We start from the raw sequence: 22,761 nt of genomic DNA, 5'->3' as shown, positions 1-22,761 counted from the left end.
TTCCATACTGTGGTTATTCCGAGTTTGCCTTGGCAACTTGATTTATTTTACATACTCACTTATCATAAGCTCAGACAATTAAGAAAAAAAGACAAGGCAAAAACACAAACTTTAAGTGTTTATTTCTTCAAAATCAAGGTACAAGTTTAATATGTATTATCCACATTCTACAGCTAAAAACATTTTTAGATCTCCTAAAATTTGGCATCATCTTAGCTTGAATCATCTGCTCAAAGCAGGGGCAGGAGTGAGAGATGCCAGAAGACCTAATCTGCCTGCCAAGGATGTACACCCTTTCTCGTTAAGTGCGAGCCAGTCATGAAAATTTAACCAGGCATTCTCTTTCTAGGCCTAAGTTTTCTCATGGAAACAATGAAAAGTCTGGATAAATTACCTTGTTAGTCCCTTATAGCATCAGAATATCCTGTTCCTTTTAGTTCTCACTTTTATTATTTGCTCCAAAATCTAAATAAGACTCAACATATGTCCCAGGGACAGAGAGAGCTGGCATAAGAATAAGACACATAGCAAACAAGGCTCCAGGTAAAATCTAAAGGTACACATGAATTATACGTGTTAAGAGAAAAATGGTCTAAGTGAGCACCCAGAGGTTAGATATATCTCGAGATGTTGGTACAACTGTACTCTCAAAATACAGACTTCAAGGTGTTAAAAAACATTTGACATGCACAGACCTTTCTTTTTTTTTTCTACAAACTACTGTTAATTATATACTGATCAGGTGGAATTTCAAATATGTTTGGCAGTTTGAAAGAAGAATCATCATTCCTTCAATCTAAGAGAACTGCATTAATTTAGGTAAACCACACTTTCTAGTATACACTTATTACATACAATATAATAACATTAACACTAAACACTAATGCTGAATGTGCCTTAGATGAAATGTTATAAGTTAACTTCTATTCTAAGGTTTTACATAATAATTTCAGCGATGGAATTCCACGGCAAAAGCAATAACTGGCACCAATAAATGAGAACAATTTCTCTTAAAGAGAACATTTTACCTTAAAGAGCACAGAAATATCTCTTTAGTAATCATAGTTTTTAGAGAAAACAGGAACTTTCTGGTAAAATATTAATATTCTTTGCACTGATTCCAGTAGCAAACAAGAAAAGTTGATAACGCTGTTCCAGAAAATGGGGTGATTGCCAATTGAAAATGTGGGAAGAGAAAGTATCCATTTCCCTGAAGGAACATACGGAGTCCTTTTAAGAGAAGTACATTTAAAGAAAACTGTTTTGGACAACACTAATTCCATCGTTCGTTTTTGGCTTTCTTTCACATGACTGTGTCTCTACAGATGCTCTGAGTACCAGTGGGGAATCTCTACTGGAAATTCTTTCTTTGCCGTTTGGCAGAGTCTATCATAAATAAGTGTCAGAGTTAAGATTTTATTGTTGATTTTTATGTGTGGCCGGTTAAAAAGACAGACTTTTACCATCATGTTGGATTATACTAAACAAAAATAGGGATGAATGGGTTAAAAAAAAGACAAGACCAAAGGAAAGAAAGAACAAATGAAATTTTCTTTTTGAAACAACATAGCAATAATAGCCTAGCTGATGTTTTAACATTTAACAATGTCCCCTAGCAGGGACATTGTTAAATATGTTATAGATGTTATCCAGAAATAGGAGCAAAATGGCAGTGTGAACACACAGTCTCTCCCACTCTAATTTCTCTGATATGATCAAATAAAGAAATATATTCATAACAGCACTGGAAACCAAGAAAGAGTAATGTCAACATCAAAGAGGTAAGATCATCGTAAGAGATATAGAGCAGATAGGATTGAATTCTTGGTGAAACAAGACCAGAGAGCAACATACAGGAGAGAACTAGCGTGGAATGAGAGTGATTACAGGGAACTTCAGGCAGAAGGAGGTCAGGGAGTGATTGTCACAGTGATTAATTGGGGCAGTGCATTTGGAGGAACTAGGTCTGTCAGCCAGCCCCCCACCTCCTGAATACGTGGAGCAAGAGAGAGCAGCAGTTGCCCACAGGCGAAAACAGATGAATGTGGGCTCTGAGACCAAAGAGCTGGGGCGGTTCAGGTCACAGGTGGCTAGTGATACTCACATTGCCTCCTTGAAGGATGCCTTCTTCTGCCTCCACAATCAATGAGACAAGCTCTATCATCTAAACCAACTTCTACTAAAATGTAAACAAGATATTCAAACTTGTATGCCAACAAAACTAAGAAGCCGAGATAAGGAAAGATATGGGATATGAGAAAGCATGGTACAAAGGACAAAAGAAACAGTAAAAAGTGTATTACTAACTTTAAATTCTTTTATGCATAATATGCAAAATATTTTTATTGTAATTTCAAATTAAAATTTCAGATGATTCTAAATTGGGAGGTGACGAAGCACAAAGAAATGAAAAAATATTAATATTCTTATTTGGTTTTCTGGGAGCATATAAATGCTGATGAGTTCTAGTTATTGTCCAAAACTAATTATGTTTAAAGATACCGCTTAAGAATTTAAAGGTAAATCTTCTGGTTAAACATAGTGAATTAAATACGCATATTCACTGTATTTCCTTTGAAATGCTTCTAAAAACTTAAAAGGAAATTAAGCTCACATACACACACACACATACACACTTTAAACCAATAATAGCAAAGAGAATTGGAGAGGAAATGATAACAAATGAAGTATGTAAAACAAAGAGAAGAAAAGAAAACAGTTGGGTAAGTGGTAACTGATTTAATTGATTAGAGAAAGCTAAACTTTATGCCTGAGAGAAGAATGTTAACAGGAAATAAAGACAATGTGTGCAGAAAAAAACCCAGAATACTTTAAGAATTGGAGGTTCCAAGTATCCCTGAAGATGAAGGTGAGGGGTGAAACTGAAGAAAGGAATCTTTGAAAAAAGTCTGAATAAGGAGCAGTTAGACCCCCAAAGTCCTCCCCTATACCAACAGCTAGGTGAGTACCTCTAACACATCTAAAAAAGGAGAGTAAAAGATTCTGAAGAGATTGAATCTGAGAAGCTCTACACTTCATACACATGAAGTACAGTGGAGAGATTGTCTACTTGAAGAACTCTGGGACCCTTCCAGCCCTGGAAGCAGCATTATTATCCCCATCCCACTCCAGACAGGACACTGGAGAAGTCCTCCCTGCGGGAACCATCCCATCCAAGGGAAGACCCACTGACAAGGCTGAATCCAGTTTGTACAGACAGTATTCTTAAAGGAGTTGTTGATGACAAGTGCATTCTGAGTGTCTGGACACCTTCTCTGATTGAATGATACCCATGCCATAGCAGTTGTCAAATACTTTTAATATTACACTTGGGGTTTCCCAGTAAATAACCAGTTCCACACTTAGTTGCTAGGAAGACCAGGAGTCAATAAAGACCCAGCCTCATGCACAGAACATTCCATCAGCTATTTGGAGCCTCACTCTTTTTTTTTGTTTTTTTTGGGTTTTTTTTGTTTGTTTGTTTTTTTGTTTTTTTGCGGTACGTGGGCCTCTCACTGTTGTGGCCTCTCCCGCTGCAGAGCACAGGCTCCGGACGCGCAGGCTCAGTAGCCATGGCTCACGGGCCCAGCCGCTCCGCGGCATGCAGGATCCTCCCAGACTGGGGCACGAACCCGTGTCCCCTGCATCGGCAGGCGGACTCTCAACCACTGCACCACCAGGGAAGCCCTGGAGCCTCACTCTTAAGTGTGAATAGCCGGCCAATGGTCACCAGATATTTTAAGAAATACTCCAATATGGAAAGCAAAGATTAAAATAATAATAATAATAATAAATTAACAGAATTTGTAGGTAACAGAGGTAATTCAGGAAGCAGGAGAAAACTTCAAAAGTGTTACATTTTCAGGGCTTCCCTGGTGGTGCAGTGGTTGAGAGTCCGCCTGCCAATGCAGGGGACACGGGTTCGCGCCCCAGTTCGGGAAGATCCCACATGCCGCGGAGCGGCTAGGCCCATGAGCCATGGCCGCTGAGCCTGTGCGTCCGGAGCCTGTGCTCCGTAATGGGAGAGGCCACAACAGTGAGAGGCCCGTGTACCGCAAAAAAAAAAAAAGTGTTACATTTTCAGAGAAATATAAAAAGATATTTATCCATGAAACAAACAATAGAATGCTATTTAAAAGAAAAAAAAAGAAACCATCAGAAATATAACAAAGGATCCTTTCTGCATGAACAGAAATTTTTTAAGCAAATAAAAAGGTTAGGAGCATAAAGTAGAAATTGCCCAGAAATTAGATCAGAATAATAGAGATGGAAAGTAGGACAGAAGGGTAAAGAAAAACGAATCACGGGATCAATCCAGAGAGTCAGAGATCTGAATTATTGTTTCAGAAAAAATAAACTGAAAGGGAAAAATATCAATGAATTAATACAAGAAAATATATCACCACTGAAAAATATGCAGATTAAAACCTTCAGAATAACAGCAAGGTATTGAAACACGGGTCTTGCTGGTAAAGAACTACACTTACTGAACAAAGATAGTCATGAGCTCATCTGCTTTAAGGTAAAATAATTAGTGATGAGTCTTCCTGCAGTTGAGGATTTAATCCATCATGAGACCACAACATGTCAATTTTTCATGAGCAGTTGAGTTGGAAAACTATTTTCTTGTGGTTCAAGGAAGCATTGCTCCTCCATAAGAGAGCCAGTATCTTTCACTTTAAGACCAAAGTACTCCAAACATCAGATGTTTAAGTCTGAAAACTCATGACTGCCTAAAAGGATTTAGCCACTAACTGGCCTGAATAATGCCTAGAATTCACTTTTCTATCTGTCCAAGTATCATCCAGAATGAGAATCATGAACAATCCTAGACAGACACCTTCACCAACAGCAGCAGCATGACCGTCGCCATTTATTGAGTACCGGCCCTATGAGCATAAAAATACTTTGAGAAGCAGGATTATCAGGTGACGGGAAAAGAGAGATGAGCAAAGCAACTGATGTTTTAAATAACTTTTTATATGGGAAATTTCAAATACATACCAAAGAAAAAGAATAATATAATAAGGCCCTATGCACATGCCCTCAGCTTCAACCATTTTTCGACTCCTAGTCAACCTTAGTTTATTTATACCCCCATCCGATCTCACCCCCATATGCACTGTATTATTTAGAAACAAAACTAAAACATCGCAACATTTTACCTGTAAATATATATCTGTATAATATATAATTATATATGCATACATATGAAATAGATACACATATATTTCGGAGATAAAAACTTTTTCTTAAATGTAACGACAATTTATTATCATAACTAAAGATAATTAACAGTAAGTCAATAATATTACTAACTTTCCAGTCAGTGCTCACATTTCCCCAATAGTCTAATAATTTTGTTTTCATTTCATTGATTTGAATCAGAAGCTATTTTCTAGTTGGTTACCCGGTGGTATAGTATACAGAAAAAACAGGATATGTGCTGAATTATTTCTCTTCATTTTTTAGCATTCAAATTTATGAGTTGCTTACCTAGTATCCTCCAAAGAGGGCCCATTGTTTTGGGGGTTTGAGGGGATGTGTTTTGGCTGTGTGTGTGTATTTTGGAATCACTATAAGTTTAAATATAATGGATGTGTTTCAATCCATCCCAGTTATTATTCTATTGATGCTCAAATTGTCCCATCTTTGACTGCAGAAAGCCTTTCCTAGTTGTTTCCAGAGTATTTTAGACATAACCCCAAAAGTCATTGATAGCTTCCCTGTTCTTTGGTTTGGCAAATTATTCCAGGCTCATTGTTACACATTTCCTGCCCCAGATCTGGAATCAGTTCTCTGCCAGGGAGCCCTAGTTCTTTTTAAGGAGGAACAGTATTGAGAGACCACAACAGTACAGTATTGAGAGACCACAATCTGAGTTTTGAACCTAGTTAATGAACACAGGGGTGTTCATTTTTACTGAGCTGGTCGTTGTTTCTAGGTCTTTTCTGTGAGTACAGCTAGGGAATCTGTACTTTTTGTATTAAAATACATCACAAGTTCAACTGACAATTACAGTACAAATTCAAGACCACATGGTTTTTACTTAACCTCTTTGATCTTACATTTGAATTACCTTCTTCCCTGCCAAAAATCTAATTCCCAACCCCAACATAATACCTCATTTGTTTTATTCTATAGTACACACAACGGGAGAGAGAGAGAGAGAGAGAGAGAGAGAGAGAGAATCTAAAACAGTAACAATACTATCATAAACAATACAATTAGAAAAAACAGTTTAAAATTTTAACAATTTTTTTTCTTAGGGTATTTCTACAGATAAATTAGTCACTTGAAATAATCTCTCTGCATTTATGCCACTAATTTGAGACTCGGACTCATCTGTGCCATTTTGCTTTCAATTTTTAGATTGCTTTGTCTTGCAATTAACTTTGTTTTATAGTCATGTAAAATACTTACATGTTTTTTAATTCAAAACAGAAACAAAATATATTTGGAGACATTTAACTTCTAATTCTGTCCCTTCCACTTGTTTCCTCCCTCACTCCCTCATAAATAACTTCTTCCTGAGATTTAAGCAAATTTATATTCAGATTACCCTCTTTGATAAAGAGCAGTACATCATAAACATGATTTTTTCAACTTCACAATAAATCATAGAGATCATTCCATAAACTTATTAATTTTTAAAAAGTATGTTATTTTGTAGCCCAGGTGAAAAAATTGGCTATAAAATAGGAGCATTAATAGGCAGCTGCTGGGGAAAAGATTTAATCCAAATGTTTTACCAAAAAAATATGCAGATTGGAGCTTTGTAGTAAACCTTCAAAAAATGACTCACCAGATTCACAGCATCGTGCTGGGAAAAATTAGCGTAGGTGGCTTTGCTTCTGAGAGACATACACAGTGTACAATTTCACCATGCAAAATGCTTTTGCTACTACAATTTTCCTTTGCTTTGCTTTTCTGAAAAGTAACGGTTCCTTCCATTTTAGCAGCATCATTTGCATTCCTATTATTCACACTTAACTAGGATTTCCATTTTTATCTTCCTTTTGTTACTTGTTTTCATTCCAGCACTTTCTCTGCTTGCTCTTTGCCTTTCCTTTATCTTGCCCTTAAATGGAGGCCTCATGCTATGGGAACAGTGCCATATATTTTTTCTCCATCATGCCAGGCCTTGTCCTAATTTAATAATATAAGTTCCCTTGAACCAGTGGCAACAAAGCTAGGACATCCCACACACGTTTGCTATGGAAACACCTTCATGACTAATGGTCTCACAAATTGAGGCATTTTAAAATTGAAGCTAGAAGTGGTTTTCTTTTTTTTTTTTTAACATATTCTGCAGCTAAGGAAAAAATATACCAATTCTCTAAAAATTGTGAGTTGCTATACTAATATATCCAGCTTCTCTGAGAGGTAGATTCTTACAGCCCCAATCCCAAGGTTTGTACATAATGAAAGCAAGAGTTCATGCATACTCATCCATGTCTTTGAGCAGCCTCTGCTCTCTTCTGCTATGTTTATAAGGTCATGTGGTTAAGTTGTTCTTTCCTTAGAACATAAGCGTGGACGTTGAAGACCCTGCATGACTTGGGTGCTGCCAAATCACCAGATCATGTCCCACTACTTTCCCTCTCACACTACAATAGCAAATTACACAGACTTCTATAGACCCACCAGGCCCTTTTGCCTTTGTTTAAGCTATTGCCTTTGCCTGAGAAGACTGGGTCCATTTTCCAGGTGAATCTCCCTTTCATTCATAAACGCCTTGGTCAGGCATCTCCTTCTCTAAGATTTCCCTGCTATGCCTTTTTCTCCTGCCCAGGGACAGCTGATCGTTCCCTCTTCTGTATGATTTCTTACATGCCCTTGGAACTGAGACCATTTAGAGGGCAGAGACCATGTTTTATTTATTCATTTCCCCAACCCCTGCCACCATGCCTGACAAGCATGGGTTTTGCTCAATAAATGATGGTGAAGTAAATCACTGAATGAGTAAACAGGTATGTGAATGTGCTCTCCCCGGTGGAAAAGGGAGACTAACCTACCACCTACATGCCTGTTGCATTGAAATGTCTGTATTTAGATTTCCTCTGTTTCATGTCTCTGTTAGAAAGGAATGAGGTTTTCATACACATCTCTGGTTTCTGACCATGAAGAATAGCATAAAAATGGTGGCCACTACAGCCAGACACAAAGAAGATTTTTGTTTTTACTTGAAAGAGGACAAGTGGGCTTTGTCATTCTCTGTTCTTTTAACAAACCAATCTTCAAAACCCATGCAGACAGCCAACCATCCCAAGAATCCTCTATACCCCATTTGGGGCCTTCATATATGATGTCTCCATGCTGCCCAGTCTTGCTTCTGCCATGTCCCTCTAATATTCACTATCTACTCCCTACCCTCTGCCCCTAATTGAAGGCTGGCCCCCGTCGGGTAGGTCATGTCTACAGGTCTCAGATGGCAAGTTGCTCATCTGATTAATTTATCTCTCCCAATGAGGGAAGACTAGAGTGGTGGCTCCCTGGTTGGTTATAATAATCACCCAGATAAAATTATAGATGGCTTTGTTCTTATGTGTTTCCATTCAGTAGGTCTCAGTTTAACAAAGGATCTCTCTATCCTTTTTAAAGCATCTTCATGATTCCAGTGATGAGGCAAGTTTTGGAATTACCCGATGAGGAGCACAACCACGGGATGGGTGCACATCATGCTCTCTAACAAAAGCCATTCAAAACACACCCCACTGTGTTGTCTATCTCCTGGATGGCAAAACAGTGACTCTGCAACACAGTGAAGACAGAAGGGAAACAATTTCCTTTGTAATTGACCAGCAGAAGTCATTCTATTGTAGTTATGCCTTCAGAATCTCCAAATGCAAAGAACTAATTTGGGGTCAGCTCCCTGACCACAGAAGTGAGATTTTAATCCTTATTCCATTATATCTTTGCAATAGATGCGATTTTCAGCCACAAGGTCAATTGGAAGCTGATAAATACATTGTATAAAAAGTCAGCTCTCAGCCCTCCTGTGCCCTACTGAAGGGTTGGATCAGAAGTCAGAAATCCCTGTCCCTAGGATGATTCCACTTACACTGCTTTTTCTCCATATCAGGTGTCATCACACCATTCCCAACAGCCACTCTTCCTTTCCTGACTCTGTAGCTGCAGAATTCAACAGAACACATTTCTCCTATGCTAAACAAGTGACTTTTTTTTTTTTTTGAGACTTATTTCCCACTCACTAATACTCTCTGGGCTTCCAGTAAAATTTTAAGTTTGACACATATCCCAAAGGAATTAATTTTAGAGAAGATGGAAAGGGCATTCTCAAGGCAACTAGGAAGACCCATCCTTAACCGTAAGAGTAACAAAGGCGGAGGCGGTAGTGGCCCATTTCCTCGGTCTCACAGAGCAGCATCTTTATGAAAAATGAGCTCAGCTGTTAACAACCCAGGGAGGGACCGCTATCTACCACATCACAGCCGGCAGAGAAGAACAGGATGTTATGAGTACAGCGTGAACCTCAGAGCCAGAGTCAAAACCATACTCAGCGTTTCCCAGGCGCATGTTTACCTTGTTTTCTTCAAACTTCAAGAGAGAACTCTTCTGTTCTGAAGTGTAAGAAAACTCTACCCAAGAATGGAGCAGTGCAGAACTGATCAATCTCCTTACTTTCATTTCATTATTGAAAAGAAAGCCCCCTCGGGTTTATAACAACATATCACCAAAGTGGCCTGGAGCTCCTCCTTGATTCTTAAAGGACCCACGCTTTATCTCCAAGTCTGCTTGTCTGTAGCCCAAGGAGCCCCAGAGCACTTGTAGGATATGCACCTGCAGGTCAATTAGTTTCCACAAGACTCTTTGACTATAAAATGAAGACAGCTGAGATTCTTCTGTTAACCACTGCCTGGTAGTCAGAAAACAAAACAATGTAATAACAAGGGGGCACTGACCGCTTCACTGAAGATGAAGACATTTTAATCCCTAAAACTGACCATGCTGACTAAATACTCGTTTATTATCCTCAGTACTCCCTTTGTAAAAACAAACAACCCACCAGCTGTCAGGCCTAACTTTCATCCAGTATCACTGCTAAGTTGATAGTAGGCTGGTTAAGAATGCAGGGCTTTAGACAAATCTGGGTTTGAATCTGATTCTGCTACTTGCTGAGGCATCTTGTGTTAGTTACTTAAACTTTCTGAGCCTCAGTTTCCTTTCTTCAAAAGATAAGAAGATCTACTGTAAGAGTTAAATAAGTGTAAATCCGTATAAAGGATTTACACAAGGTCTGCTATTTGAGGAGTGCTCAATAAGTATTATTATTATTATACCAGTATATAAATCAGGACTGGTTGCAAATGAAATAGCTCTAATACAAACTGACTTAAACAAAGCAAAAAAAGAAATTATTGCCACACACAATTGAAAACTCCTGTGGCCAGTTTGGTTCAGGCACACTCGGATCAAATGAAGCCCCAGGACTTGAGGTCCAACCCCGACGCCTTCCTGCCTTTTTCCACCTTGTGACTCTGCAGTGCTGTTTGCCCCTCAATCTCCAGCAGAATCCTTCCACACTTTCAGACTTCCGTTCTCCCAACTACGAAACCTCAGGTATAGAAATCTCTATCAAGAGCTCCTTCTCTGTAATCTCATTGATGGGATCGGATCATTTGCGCATCCCTGGAGCCATGCCGTGCCCTGAGAGAGAGAATGCGCCAATTGGCCCGGCCTGGTCACATGTTCGTCCTGGAGCAGAGGGGTCATGATCGCCCGCCCGCCCACCTCAAGGAAGCTGCAGCGATTGAGGGTGGGAGAAGGCGCTTCCCGGAAGGGAGATGAGGGTGCCCTGCCACCCAAGAAAGGGGGTGTGGATGGCGAGTAGATAGCCCTGCAGCCCCCAAACTAACTTCTCTTTCCTTAAAGATACTTGCCGGTGAATAGGGGATATGCAAACTTCACCTTCAAGTTGCCACAGCGAGGTCAGCAGAGTTGGAACAAGCTCTCCCAGATGCCTCCTAAGACACAAGAAATAGGAATGTCAGACCCCTAATCTCTTGAGGTATTGAGTTGTCATATATCCCCAAAGGCCATTCCCAGGGTGGAAATGCTGTTGGTGTCAAGCTAGAGGTTACCTATAGACTGGCTTTTCTTCCTCACCGTGAGATTGGCATTTTTGAATTGGTTGATTCATGTGGATCTTTTAGATATGTTTTATCTGTGTATTTCATATTGAAAAGAAGTTTGTCAATCTGGTATCTTCTTATTTGGCCCTAATTAAATGTCACTTAGAAATGGTGTCCCTGCATCCTAATGTCTCTTCATTTCATCATTTGCTGAATAAAGAGCAGTGCTAAAAATGTACCCAGGTTTCCAACACACTTGCCAAAAGAGATTACAGCTTTTTAAAAAATTTAAACAAACTTGTGTGGCATATTTCTTCTTGTGAAAGCAATTCTGTGGATAGTTCTAGAAAGGAAGAAGCTACAAATAAGCACACGGAGACTGTATTATCATCCTCCAGAGAAGCTGTGGTTAAGCATCTTTGTGTTGTGTTCAGCCTTTCAAAGCCTTTCCAATGGCACCTTGGCTTCTTGAATATTTTAAGCTGAAGGAGTTTGAAAAAACAGCAGAAGCTGGAAAGTTACTCTGATCTCTTGCTCCTTCCCCTTTCTTCCACAAACAGCCCATAAAACCCTCCAGTGAAAGGCATCCTCCCCACACCCAGAGGAAAGAAGCATCCTTATCTCTGAAGACAAAGAGACACCAGAAGAATCTTAGCAAACAGACTTTGCTAAGTTTCCCCCAGTTTAGCACACTTACTTCCTACTCTTTTACTTATCCAGTCCTCTTCACTGAAGCTAGCATAAAATATTCAAGTTTGTTTGCTTGGGTGTTCATTTCCTTATGAAGGCTCCCGTGTCATGTAAAACTTATATTAAATAAACGTGTATGCTTCTCTCCTGTTAATCTTTGTCAGCTGAATTTTCAGGCCCAGCAACGGATCCTAAGAGGGATGAGAAAAACTTTTTCCTCCCAATACATATATAGGTGAGGGTTTTTTGTTTTGTTTTGTTTTTTAATGAGCTTCTACTCTTTTATAAGCTGCTTGTTCCACTACTCCATATATGGAAATTATTCACTATTATTTCTACTAAGTTCTTTATATTGACTGCTCTTAACCTCTGAGTGATAGACAAGTTTATGTTGAAATCCCCTGATATCCTATGAAAATGGTGAGCACGTAGGCGTTTTTCTGGGAAGGTGGCTGATCACTTTTATCAAGCTCTCCAAGGTCATCCACAATCTAAAATTAGAAACCCACTGTTTTACACCCTCATTTTAAATGGTAGAAATAGATAGATCTGCAGGGAAATATACAGATAAACATCATGACCTATTTAACCAAATTCTTCTTGTAAGACATTTAGATCCATTCCAGTTTTTGGCTGATATAAACAATACACAGTGAATACAACTGTTGCTTTAAAGTTTAACTACATAACTGTATTTTCCCCCATGATACTGCAAGATATGAAATGGCCGAGAATTTTTTAAGTGTGGAGTAACACAGATTGACAAATCATCACAGCTCTTAGAAGATGCTGTTTACCCCAGAGACCCCTCATTGTTCTAACACCACCACCTGATGCCCTAGAACTCTTACAGAGAAAACCCATCCTCCTGCAAGTACCAGCTATTCAGGGGAAGGAGCAACGTTTCCTGCCTTTGTCTGGCTTTGTTACTTGGTTTGAAGTCCTGCCCATCGCTCCGGGGCAGAGTTGCAGCACCTATGTTTACATTTCTGCAAGGACGCACGGGCAAGCCCAGGCAAAGCCGAATAGCACATTGCTCATTGATCACAGACTCGAGCATCTGGTGATCCCCTTTGGGGAAAATAGAATGATTCTGAGAGTTCGGGCGCTGCCAATGGGAAATTCACACAGACGAAAGCCCCAGGTCTCTCCTGGTAGTTTCAGGGGGGTGGAGGAGGGAGAAGGCAGAGAGCAGGTAAGCAAGAAGGTGACAGAATATCAGGGGTTCTGCTGAGTTTGACTCATAAGCATGAAAAAGTCCCCCCAAAGCAACAAAACAAAACTGCCAAGATGTTACTGGTGATTTATAATCTGAAGCTGAACACGTAAGAATTTGCCCTTTCTCATTGTGGGTAGGTTTCATTTGGCCTCTCAAATGGTATTCTCCCAACGAAACAACAGCACGAACAAGCAAGGCCATGTCAAAGGTCATCTCCAAATTCATGAAGTACCAGGAATGGCCCTCCCTTCCTTCAGATCTGATATTTCCTTGGCAAGGACTTTGGCTCAAACTAACTTGCCGTACAGCTGCTGTACCACCTCAAGATTACAATCTCTCTTGTAAACAGTGATCCAGAGGTTTTGCAAAAGCCTCTCAAGTAACACACCTCCTATATCCTTCCTAAGACCACTTTCCTTAGAAGCCCACTGTGTGTTATCATGCTTTCACAGATGGAGAAACGAAAACACAAAAAGATTAAACGGCCTATCTAAGATGACCTAGCAAGTCATTCACCAAACACATGACCCCTGGTGACTTGTGACACACAAATGCTTCCACTGACAACTCCACCTCACCCTCGTGTCTGTGCAGAAAAAGAAGGGAAATCGTTTATGGGTCCAAAAGACCTCACAATGTTCTAAAATGGCAAATTCAATCAGACCCTTATTAACTAGATCCAAATTAGGCCTGACAGAGAGTCTTCATTAGATCTAAAAATCCTGCCTGTTTCAGCCCTGAGTCCCCTGACTTGTTCGTGTTACTGTAAATTGGCTGTTCTAGCGTCTGGGAGGGCTCTCCACAAAGTGCTTACAGATGACGGTCATCCGGTATGAAATAAAAAGCCTAAGTTCTATTGGCGGGCGGGGGAGCGCGGGGGTGGGTAGACAGTGTAGCAGCAACAAGGCCTGACCAAGGAAACAGCCTCTCACATGGCATAGAAACGGGCAGAAGGAAAACCCAGTTATTTAAACAAACTAACCACAACAAAAATTATAGACATTATCCCAATCCCAGCACAGAAACTAAACTTCTCTTTCGAAGCTGAATTTCACGTCAGCCAAGTTCCCTTTCGTATATTTTATGTCCCGGGTCAGAAAAATGGCACCTCCTACATCGGAAAGAGTTTATCTAGCCCCAGACGAGCCGTGTTCTTCTCTTCTTTACAATAGAATCAAACTCTGTCACTTTTTTCTCAGTGAGACCAGCCCTTCAGATAAGCAGGGTCATTGGCCATTGAGTTAATGTGACTTGAGAGAAGCCAAAAAGCCTGGCTGCCAAGGTGCCTAAGGCTTCCACCATGAAAGTCACTGCATTTCCAAAATGCTCCCGTCACGAATACTAACGTAGGCCTTGCACAGTACCCAGGCCCTCTCAGTCACTCACTGTTTACTGAACGAATAAAAGAATGATTGTGGCCTGCAAAGGGTAATAAACTGTGATTATATTGGTTAGATTCTATGCCAGATATATGTTGCTATCTGGAACATATTAGCTTATTTGCTCCCACTACTGTCGTCTCCCCTTATTCACAGGGCGTATGTTCCAGGACGCCCAGTGGATGCGTAAAACCATGGATAGTACAAAATCCTCTCTATATTATGCTTTTTCTTGTACGTACATACCCATGATAAAGTTTAATTTATAAATCAAGCACAGTAAGAGGTTAACAACAATAACTAATAATAAACAGAACAGTTATAACAATATACTGTAATAAAGTTTTTGTCAATGTGGTCTCTCCCTCTCAAAATAGCTTATTGAACAAGCTTAATGCCTTTTCCACCCTAACTAAGCACTTATCACACTCTGTGGCCATAGCTTTTGCAGTTTGAGGTCCTACAGCAAAACTAGCACAAATTTTTTCTTCTTCATGAATTTGCAGATAGAAGATTCATTTTTACCACAGAGCTTAGCAACCTCAGCATAGGATTTCTTTTCTTTCCTTACTGAGTGGAGAACTTTCACCTTTTCACTTAGTGGAAGCACTGGACCTGCTTCTCTTTGGCATAGCTGAATAGCATCACATCTCTTGTGCTTTGGGTCCATTATTAAGTAAAATAAGAGTGACTTGAACACAGCAGTAGATCTGATAACCAACATGCCTACTAAGTGACCAACCTGTGGGATGGGCTGGACAAAGGGATGATTCTCATCTTGGGCAGGATGAAACAGGCCGGTGTGAGATTGCATGATGTCACTGAGAATGGCGGCATGCAATTTAAAACTTACGAATTGTTTATTTCTGGAAATTTCCAGTTAATATGTTCAAACTGAAGTTGATCACAGGTAACCCAAACTGCAGAAAGTGAAACCGTGGATAAGGGGGGACCACCGTATATGTTGTTGTGAAGCAGGTTCTCAGATCAGACATATGCTAACAAGCCTGGGCTTGCTCTTGAAGAAATGGAACATTGGAAAGGAAGGTGGGTGACTGTGACAATGAGATATGAGAATGAGGGGCTAGGAAGATTCTGAGGTTTGGTACAGGGAGAAGAAACACAGCCACAGCCACCAGGCCCCCACTGTTCTCCCAGCCACCATGCTGAAGAGTTTTTCCATTTAGAGACACTACTGATCCATGGTTTTCACATAAGCTCAGGAATTCAAACCCCTGCTCTCCTGCTCCCTAGATTTAGGACAAGGTCTTTAACTTCTGTTGCTCTGAAATGAACATAATCAACTCTCTCCTTGGGCTGTTGGAGGAATTAAATAAGATAATACATCCTAGAAGAGTGCCTCGCCTGACCTAGGAAACACTGGATTCATGTTTATTATTATTATTTTCATTAATATCTCCACCCTCTACTCTCAGTATAGTAAGATATTGGGAGCGAGCAGTTTATTTCCTACCATTACAACTTCTACAGTTACATGGTAGAGAAGTTGACTAACCACATTGGCAGCTGTGGCCTCCAGGTCAGTATCTGTATGTCACATGAAAGTGATAGATGTGTGCATTTCACCTTTATACACCTGCCATGGGTGAAGCACCAGACCTCTCCCTGCCTCAGCTGCTCAACGGAATACACGGGTAATAATAGTATATGTCACACTGTGTTGCTGAGGAAAGGAGTTAGATGAGTTAATTTTCAAATAGAGTCTAGAACGGCGTCAAGCAGATAATAAGTATGATTATTTTATTTCACGTGTGTGTGTCTCACATTTTTCTAGAGATGAGGATGATATGGATAACCAATTTCCAATTCAAAAAACTCCACTATCACATGGATATTTCCCACACTTGATTCTTTCACTGTGCAAAGCACAGCTACGACTAGTATGATAATGTTAGGGGGAGTCTGTATCCTCAGCTTGGCACTCTTACTGAACTTGTCTCAGTAATAAGTCCTCGTTCAAATTGTGTCTCTGATTTGAAACTGCTGTTTAATGTTGCTGTGGTGATTACGGGCACCTAAAAAATTATTAAAAGCATTATGCTAGGGCTTGTCAAAGAGGGCTAGAGGGGCTTCCCTGGTGGCGCAGTGGTTGAGAGTCCACCTGCCGATGCAGGGGACACAGGTTCGAGCCCCGGTCTGGGAGGATCCCACGTGCCACGGAGTGGCTGGGCCCGTGAGCCATGGCCGCTGAGCCTGTGCATCCGGAGCCTGTGCTCCACAACGGGAGAGGCCACAACAGTGAGAGGCCCGCGTACCGCAAAAATAAATAAATAAATAAATAAGAGGGCTAGAGATGATCACTGAATTAGCAGTCCTCGCTTTTTGTGCCACCCTGGACATCACAAAACTCTGCAGCCAACCTCAACACCCCTGGTGACCCTTGGGCGACAGACTGAACATGCCTGTTTATTTCCAAATGGGTAAAATGGAAGGATTCTTTCCAACTCGGGGAAAATGCTTAGGCAGGAATGAGGTGATAAGCAGAGGAAACAAGTTTGGAGTTGTTTTCCCCACTGAATTTTAAAGTCGAAGAGTTTCCTGTGTAAGCAATGTTTTGTTTTTTGTTTTTTAATTCTTATTTAAACCTACCTCATCTAATGCAAACAACTTTAAAAACCCAAAATGATTATTCCTGGCATACTTCTGTAAAAGAAATGTACACACGTAGGTCCATAAGATATTGGGGATAGATGATCTATTTCTAACCTTACAACTTTTACACATACACAGTAGATTAGCTGTGTAACTGCCTCAGCAGCAGCTGCCTATGCTTAGTGTATTCGTGTCTGTATGAAAGAGACAGACGTGTGCATTTCACATTTCAACCCTTCAGTATGGTTCCCAAGTTAGGGAAATGGCAGTGCTGTGTAATAGCAACAGCAGAGAGATGTCTGCTCATTGATATGCAAATGACAATAGCAGGCCTTCTGCTGTGTTTAAGGAATCCCATGACTGGTTAGACCACAAGCAGGTTATTAAAGTGAAACAAGGCTATTTTGTCCATTATGAAAAGCACTGTCCTATCCCAGTGAGTGGCACATTCAGGGCTATTTACATTTCCACAGACAACCAACAATAAATCAGTATGAATACTCCTTCAAATCCATTTTCTTTTTTGAACAACAATGGCTGTTCAAAATCACGGGGTTAAACAAGAATCTGAATCAAGCAGAAATAATAAAAAATCCAGCATTTGGTCAATCCTATGTATGTTAAATCATTCATAAGTAAAGCCCCTCAAAGCTCTGGAGTAGAGTTCAGAGAAATCTCATTTTGAGGCCCTAGAAATTGAGGATCAACTCTAAATAACGACAATAATAGCAAGTAGCTACAGATATCATGTAATATGTTTATAAGTATTTACTATGTGAGGGATAATACTGTATGCAAGTACTTATTCTTTTCTATTGAATTTTATTTTATTTTATTTTTTTGCAGTACGCGGGCCTCTCACTGCTGTGGCCTCTCCCGTTGCAGAGCACAGGCTCCAGACGCGCAGGCTCAGCGGCCATGGCTCACGGGCCCAGCCGCTCCGCGGCATGCGGGATCTTCCTGGACCGGGGCACGAACCCGTGTCCCCTGCATCGGCAGGCGGACTCTCAACCACTGCGCCACCAGGGAAGCCCTTTATTTATTTTTTTTATACATCAGGTCCTTATTAGTTATCCATTTTATACACAAGTACTTATTCTTGAGATAGGTGCATTACATACATTATACCACTGAATCCTCACCTGCAAGGCAGATACCATTATAATCCTCATTTTTTTAAAACTTATTTATTTCTGGCTGCACCAGGCCCTCGTTGCTGTGAGCAGGCCCCCTCCAGCTGTGGCGAGCAGGGACCACTCCCCGCCACAGCACGTGGTCCCTCACCACAGCATCCCCTCCCACTGTGGAGCACGGGCTCCAGGGACACGGGTCTCAACAGCTGCGGCACACAGGCCCAGTAGTTGAGGTTCGCAGGCTCAGCAGTTGTGGTGCAAGGGCCCAGTTGCTCCGTGGCATGTGGGATCCTCCTGGACCAGGGCTCGAATCTGTGTCCCCTGCACCCGCAGGCAGACTCTCAACCACTCCGCCACCAGAGAAGTCCCCTATAATCCTCCTTTTAAAGTTAGACTGAGGCTTAAAGTCCAGTAATTTGCCCAAGACCAGAAACCCAGTATATGAAAGACCCAGGTTTCTAATCCAGGATTCCTATCTGCATTGGAATGGGACTCTTAACTATCACCCACACATCCTCTCCACAGAGATTCAGTGATGGGAATCGAATTACAGGTAGTAAAATATCCTGAAGCCTTGGGATATTTTGCCTGAGTTTGACCAAAGATAAAAAACTACAGTTCAGTTTATAGAATATTATTAATTTTAATTTCAAAATCATTGTGAATGATCAAGTTGTCTATAATAAATTTTATCATTCATTCACTTTTTTTTTTTTTTTTTTGCGGTACGTGGGCCTCTCACTCTTGTGGCCTCTCCCGTGTGGAGCACAGGCTCCGGACGCGCAGGCTCAGCGGCCATGGCTCACGGGCCCAGCCGCTCCGCGGCATGTGGGATCTTCCCGGACCGGGGCACGAACCCGTGTCCCCTGCATCGGCAGGCAGACTCCCAACCACTGCGCCACCAGGGAAGCCCCATTCATTCACTTTTGCATCCAACAAATATTTATTGAACAGTTAATAAGGGTCAGGTGCATGCTAGAGCCTGGAGCTGGAGCAGTAACCAGACAGACATAGCCCAGATTTTACTTAATTTACAATCCTACAGGGGAGAGGGACATTAAAAAATCATCTTTCATTACAATTGTGACAAGTACACAGGAGGAAAAGACTTCATTGTAAGGAAAACAGATGAAAGGAAGAACAAACTTAGTCTGGCAAAGTCAGAAAAAGCCTCTCTGAGGTAACATTCAAGAGGCGTGGAGACTGGGTGAGAGTTAGTTAGATATAAGAAGATCAGTGTGAGGAAGGAGGGATATGTCAGGATGTTTTAAATTTTCTGCAAGTCAAATAAAGCTCAATGCAAATATGCTTTAAATACTAGAAGGTCTTTATTAAGGCTGCTTCAGGCACAGTTTGATCAAGGCTCTGGTTCTGTTTCTCTGAGATTGTAACTCTCCTGTCAAATTTTATATGTTGGTTTCAGTCTCTTGGTTTCTATCATGATATTGTCTACCAAGAACAACCAGAGTTTATTTGTTTATAGTCACAGAAAGACAAAGTTCCCCCTTTATGCTGATTAGGCTACCCCAAACCAACCCTTTTAACCAGTGGATGCCTCCTGGTTGACTTAAGTCTTGGCTACCTGAACCAATCATTTTGGTCAGCAGAATGGGATTTGGGGACCCATGGACCCTAAGGTGAATCTCTTCCATCCAAACCATATGGCTGCCGAGCACAGATGGGATATACGTTGAGGGCATAATTTTCATTCCAGACAGAAAGCTATTCTGATCAAAGATAGAAGCATGCAAAGAACCTTAGGTGGTTACATTAGATGTTTGAGGGCCTAAGTCCCATGTGAAAGACAGAAAATGAAGACGAGAATGGCATGAGAAAAGGCCACATGGTCAGGAAGGGGCCAGATCATGTAGGGATTGAAGACCACATTAAAAATTTTGGATGGGGCTTCCCTGGTGGCGCCGTGGTTGAGAGTCCGCCTGCCGATGCAGGGGACACGGGCTCGTGCCCCGGTCCGGGAAGATCCCACATGCCGCGGAGCGGCTGGGCCCGTGAGCCATGGCCGCTGAGCCTGCGCGTCCGGACCCTGTGCTCCACAACGGGAGAGGCTACAACAGTGAGAGGCCCGCGTGCCGCAAAAAAAAAATTTTGGATCTTTTCCTAAGGTTAATGGAGAGTTTCTGTTGTCTGTTATAATCAAATTTACATATTAAAAACATTCACGTATGAAAGAAAAAAATCATCAAACATATACACATATATATCTTATACATATGTGTATATACATAGACTATCTCTGAAAAATATACAGTAACCTGGTGAATGTGGTTTCTTCTAGGAAGAGTTCCCTGGGGACTAGAGGTCTGACTGAGTAGAGACACTTTTCATCACATGCAATTTTGAACTTGTCTCTCTGTTCTTTTTAACTATATTCTTACATTGTTTTTAAATTTTTTTTAAAAAAAGCAAATTGTTTTGAGTGATTAATCTGTCCACTGTATGTAGAGAAAAATTGGAGGTGGGAAAGAGTACAAGGAGACAAGTTAGAAGTCTACTGCAACTGGCCAGGCAGGAGACAGTGATCACTAGGGTCTGATAGTACAGAAACAGGATTTGAATCCCATCTCCTAAGACTGAGGCTCCTGCCCTTCTCCACCAGCATAGCTAAGCCTTGTATTTTAATGGAAGGCACACAGACGTGGGGCAGAGTGAAATGGCTGCAGAGCCCAAGTTATTTCTGAACATAGGATGCAATGTGGGGAGGTTTGAGAAACAGCCAGAACCCAAGGAATTGTTATAAGAGGATGGTGGGGGCCTGAGGAAAGGAAGCTAGTTTTTATCTGTGCAAAGGCACAAACTTACTTGATTTGCCTGAGCTACCGATATCCCCAGCTGTAAAATTATGCAAATGTAACACCTTTGAAAATGAGACTCTGCCTCTGAGTTGAATTCTCGAGACCCCAGATTGTGGTGTGGAAAGGTTTCAAAGCCTTGAAACCTTTCTGGCAGGCAACCCACACACAGCAGGAAAATGGGAACCTGCAGCCTACTCTTCCTTTGCAGGCTGACTTCACATTGGTGCTGGGTGGGGTTGAACTGAATACTAAACAATGTGTCCACATCGCTGGCACAAGTAAAGAAAGAAATGATTAGCAAAAGAATGAATGAATGTCAGCGGCAATTTTAGCAATAACTATACATACATGAATGCAGCAATTTTAGCAATAACTATATACAATTAACAAAATATACAGTGAATTTTAGGAGAACACAAACATTCCATCCATTGCAACAGGGAACTCTGTTTATGTCATGCTTCTGTCTCACTCTACTTAATCTTCTCCATCTCACAATTCACTTCCTCCATAAAATCCTGTTCTTATCCCTCAAATTGGATGTAATCACGCCTTTTGAACCTTTTATCATTTCATGATAATCCTCATCTTATTTATGGTGAATGAGCTTAGTGGTAACAAGTAAGTTATCTGGAAATTGGGTTTGAATTTTTGGTCTACGGATTCCTACCTTTACAAGCTGGGTGACCTTGGGTAATTTACATCACCTTTCTGTGAATCCATTTCTTCATCTGTAAAATGGGGATAGTCATGTCAAGTACTTCATAGTGTTGTTGTAAGGAATTAATGGGTTAATGTATATTTATATATGTATGTATATTCATATGTGTGTATATGTTAACATATATATGTGCATATATTTTATATAAATATGTGTGTATATATATTAGTTTGGGGCACAAAGTAAGTGCTATGTGGGAATTGGTTACTGTTAAATTATAATTGCAGATAATAGTTATTGGTGTATTTGTCATATCTCTTATTTAGATTACATGCACTTTAAAGGATCTGTCTGATTGAGGTTCTTTTTGCAACATAGTATATTAGTCATCAATTGCTGTGTAACAAAGGACGTCAGAACTTATCAATTTAAAGTAACAAACATTTATGATCTCAGTTTCTGTGAATCAGCAATTTAGGCATGGCTCAGCGCGTCTGGTGAGGCTACAATCATGGCATCCGCCAGGGCTGCCATCAGTTTTAGGGCTCAATTAGGGAAGGATCCACTTCCAAACTTATGCATGTGACTCTTGGCAGCCCCAGGTCTGCTGGATGTTATCTGGAGACACCAATTCTCTGCCATGTGGGCCTCTCCAAAGGGCAGCTCACAACATGGCAGCTGGCTTCCCCCAGAGCAAAGACTCTGAGAGAGAGAGAGAAAAAAAACAAAACAGAAGTGACAGTTTTTTGGTAACCTAATTTCAGAAGTGACAAGCCATCACTTCTGCCATATTCTACTTGTTAGAAGTGAGTATGTCTAGCCTACACTGGAGGAAGGCATGACACAGGGCATGCACAGCAGGAGGTGGAGTCCCCAGAGCCCATCTGAGAGGCTGCCTTCCACACATAGCAAGAAATCAGAAAAATGTGCATTTATTAAATGTGTTATCCTTACCGCTAGTCCTTGTAATTCTGAAATCCAGCCAACCAGCTGATGGAACAAGGGACTTGCACAGGTAATTATACCTAAGAGAAACACTCATTCATTTGTTTATTCACTTAATAAACACTGGTTTACCCCCAGATTTATGTCAGACACTGTGTGAAGAATTAGGGATACTAAGATATTTTTTAAATGGGTTTTAGAGCTAGATAGGT

At 40.8% G+C, this 22,761-nt stretch overlaps 1 long non-coding RNA gene across 2 annotated transcripts in view; it reads right to left on the bottom strand.

The window, feature by feature from the left end:
* LOC132528871 (uncharacterized) overlaps window positions 1-22,761 on the bottom strand; it is a 208,055-nt gene that overhangs the window by 148,246 nt on the left and 37,048 nt on the right. Inside the window, exon 1 of one of the 2 annotated variants that reach the window (XR_009543320.1) lies at window positions 9,547-9,672. The exons of the other annotated variant lie outside the window; for it this stretch is intronic. This is a non-coding gene — a long non-coding RNA (uncharacterized LOC132528871). Of the gene's footprint in view, window positions 1-9,546; window positions 9,673-22,761 lie in introns of those variants that run through there. 2 annotated transcript variants of the gene reach the window in all.

Source organism: Lagenorhynchus albirostris, chromosome 11 (genome assembly GCF_949774975.1).
Source record: "Lagenorhynchus albirostris chromosome 11, mLagAlb1.1, whole genome shotgun sequence".
Taxonomy (NCBI): domain Eukaryota; kingdom Metazoa; phylum Chordata; class Mammalia; order Artiodactyla; family Delphinidae; genus Lagenorhynchus; species Lagenorhynchus albirostris.
This window is presented reverse-complemented; position numbering and strand designations above follow the sequence as displayed.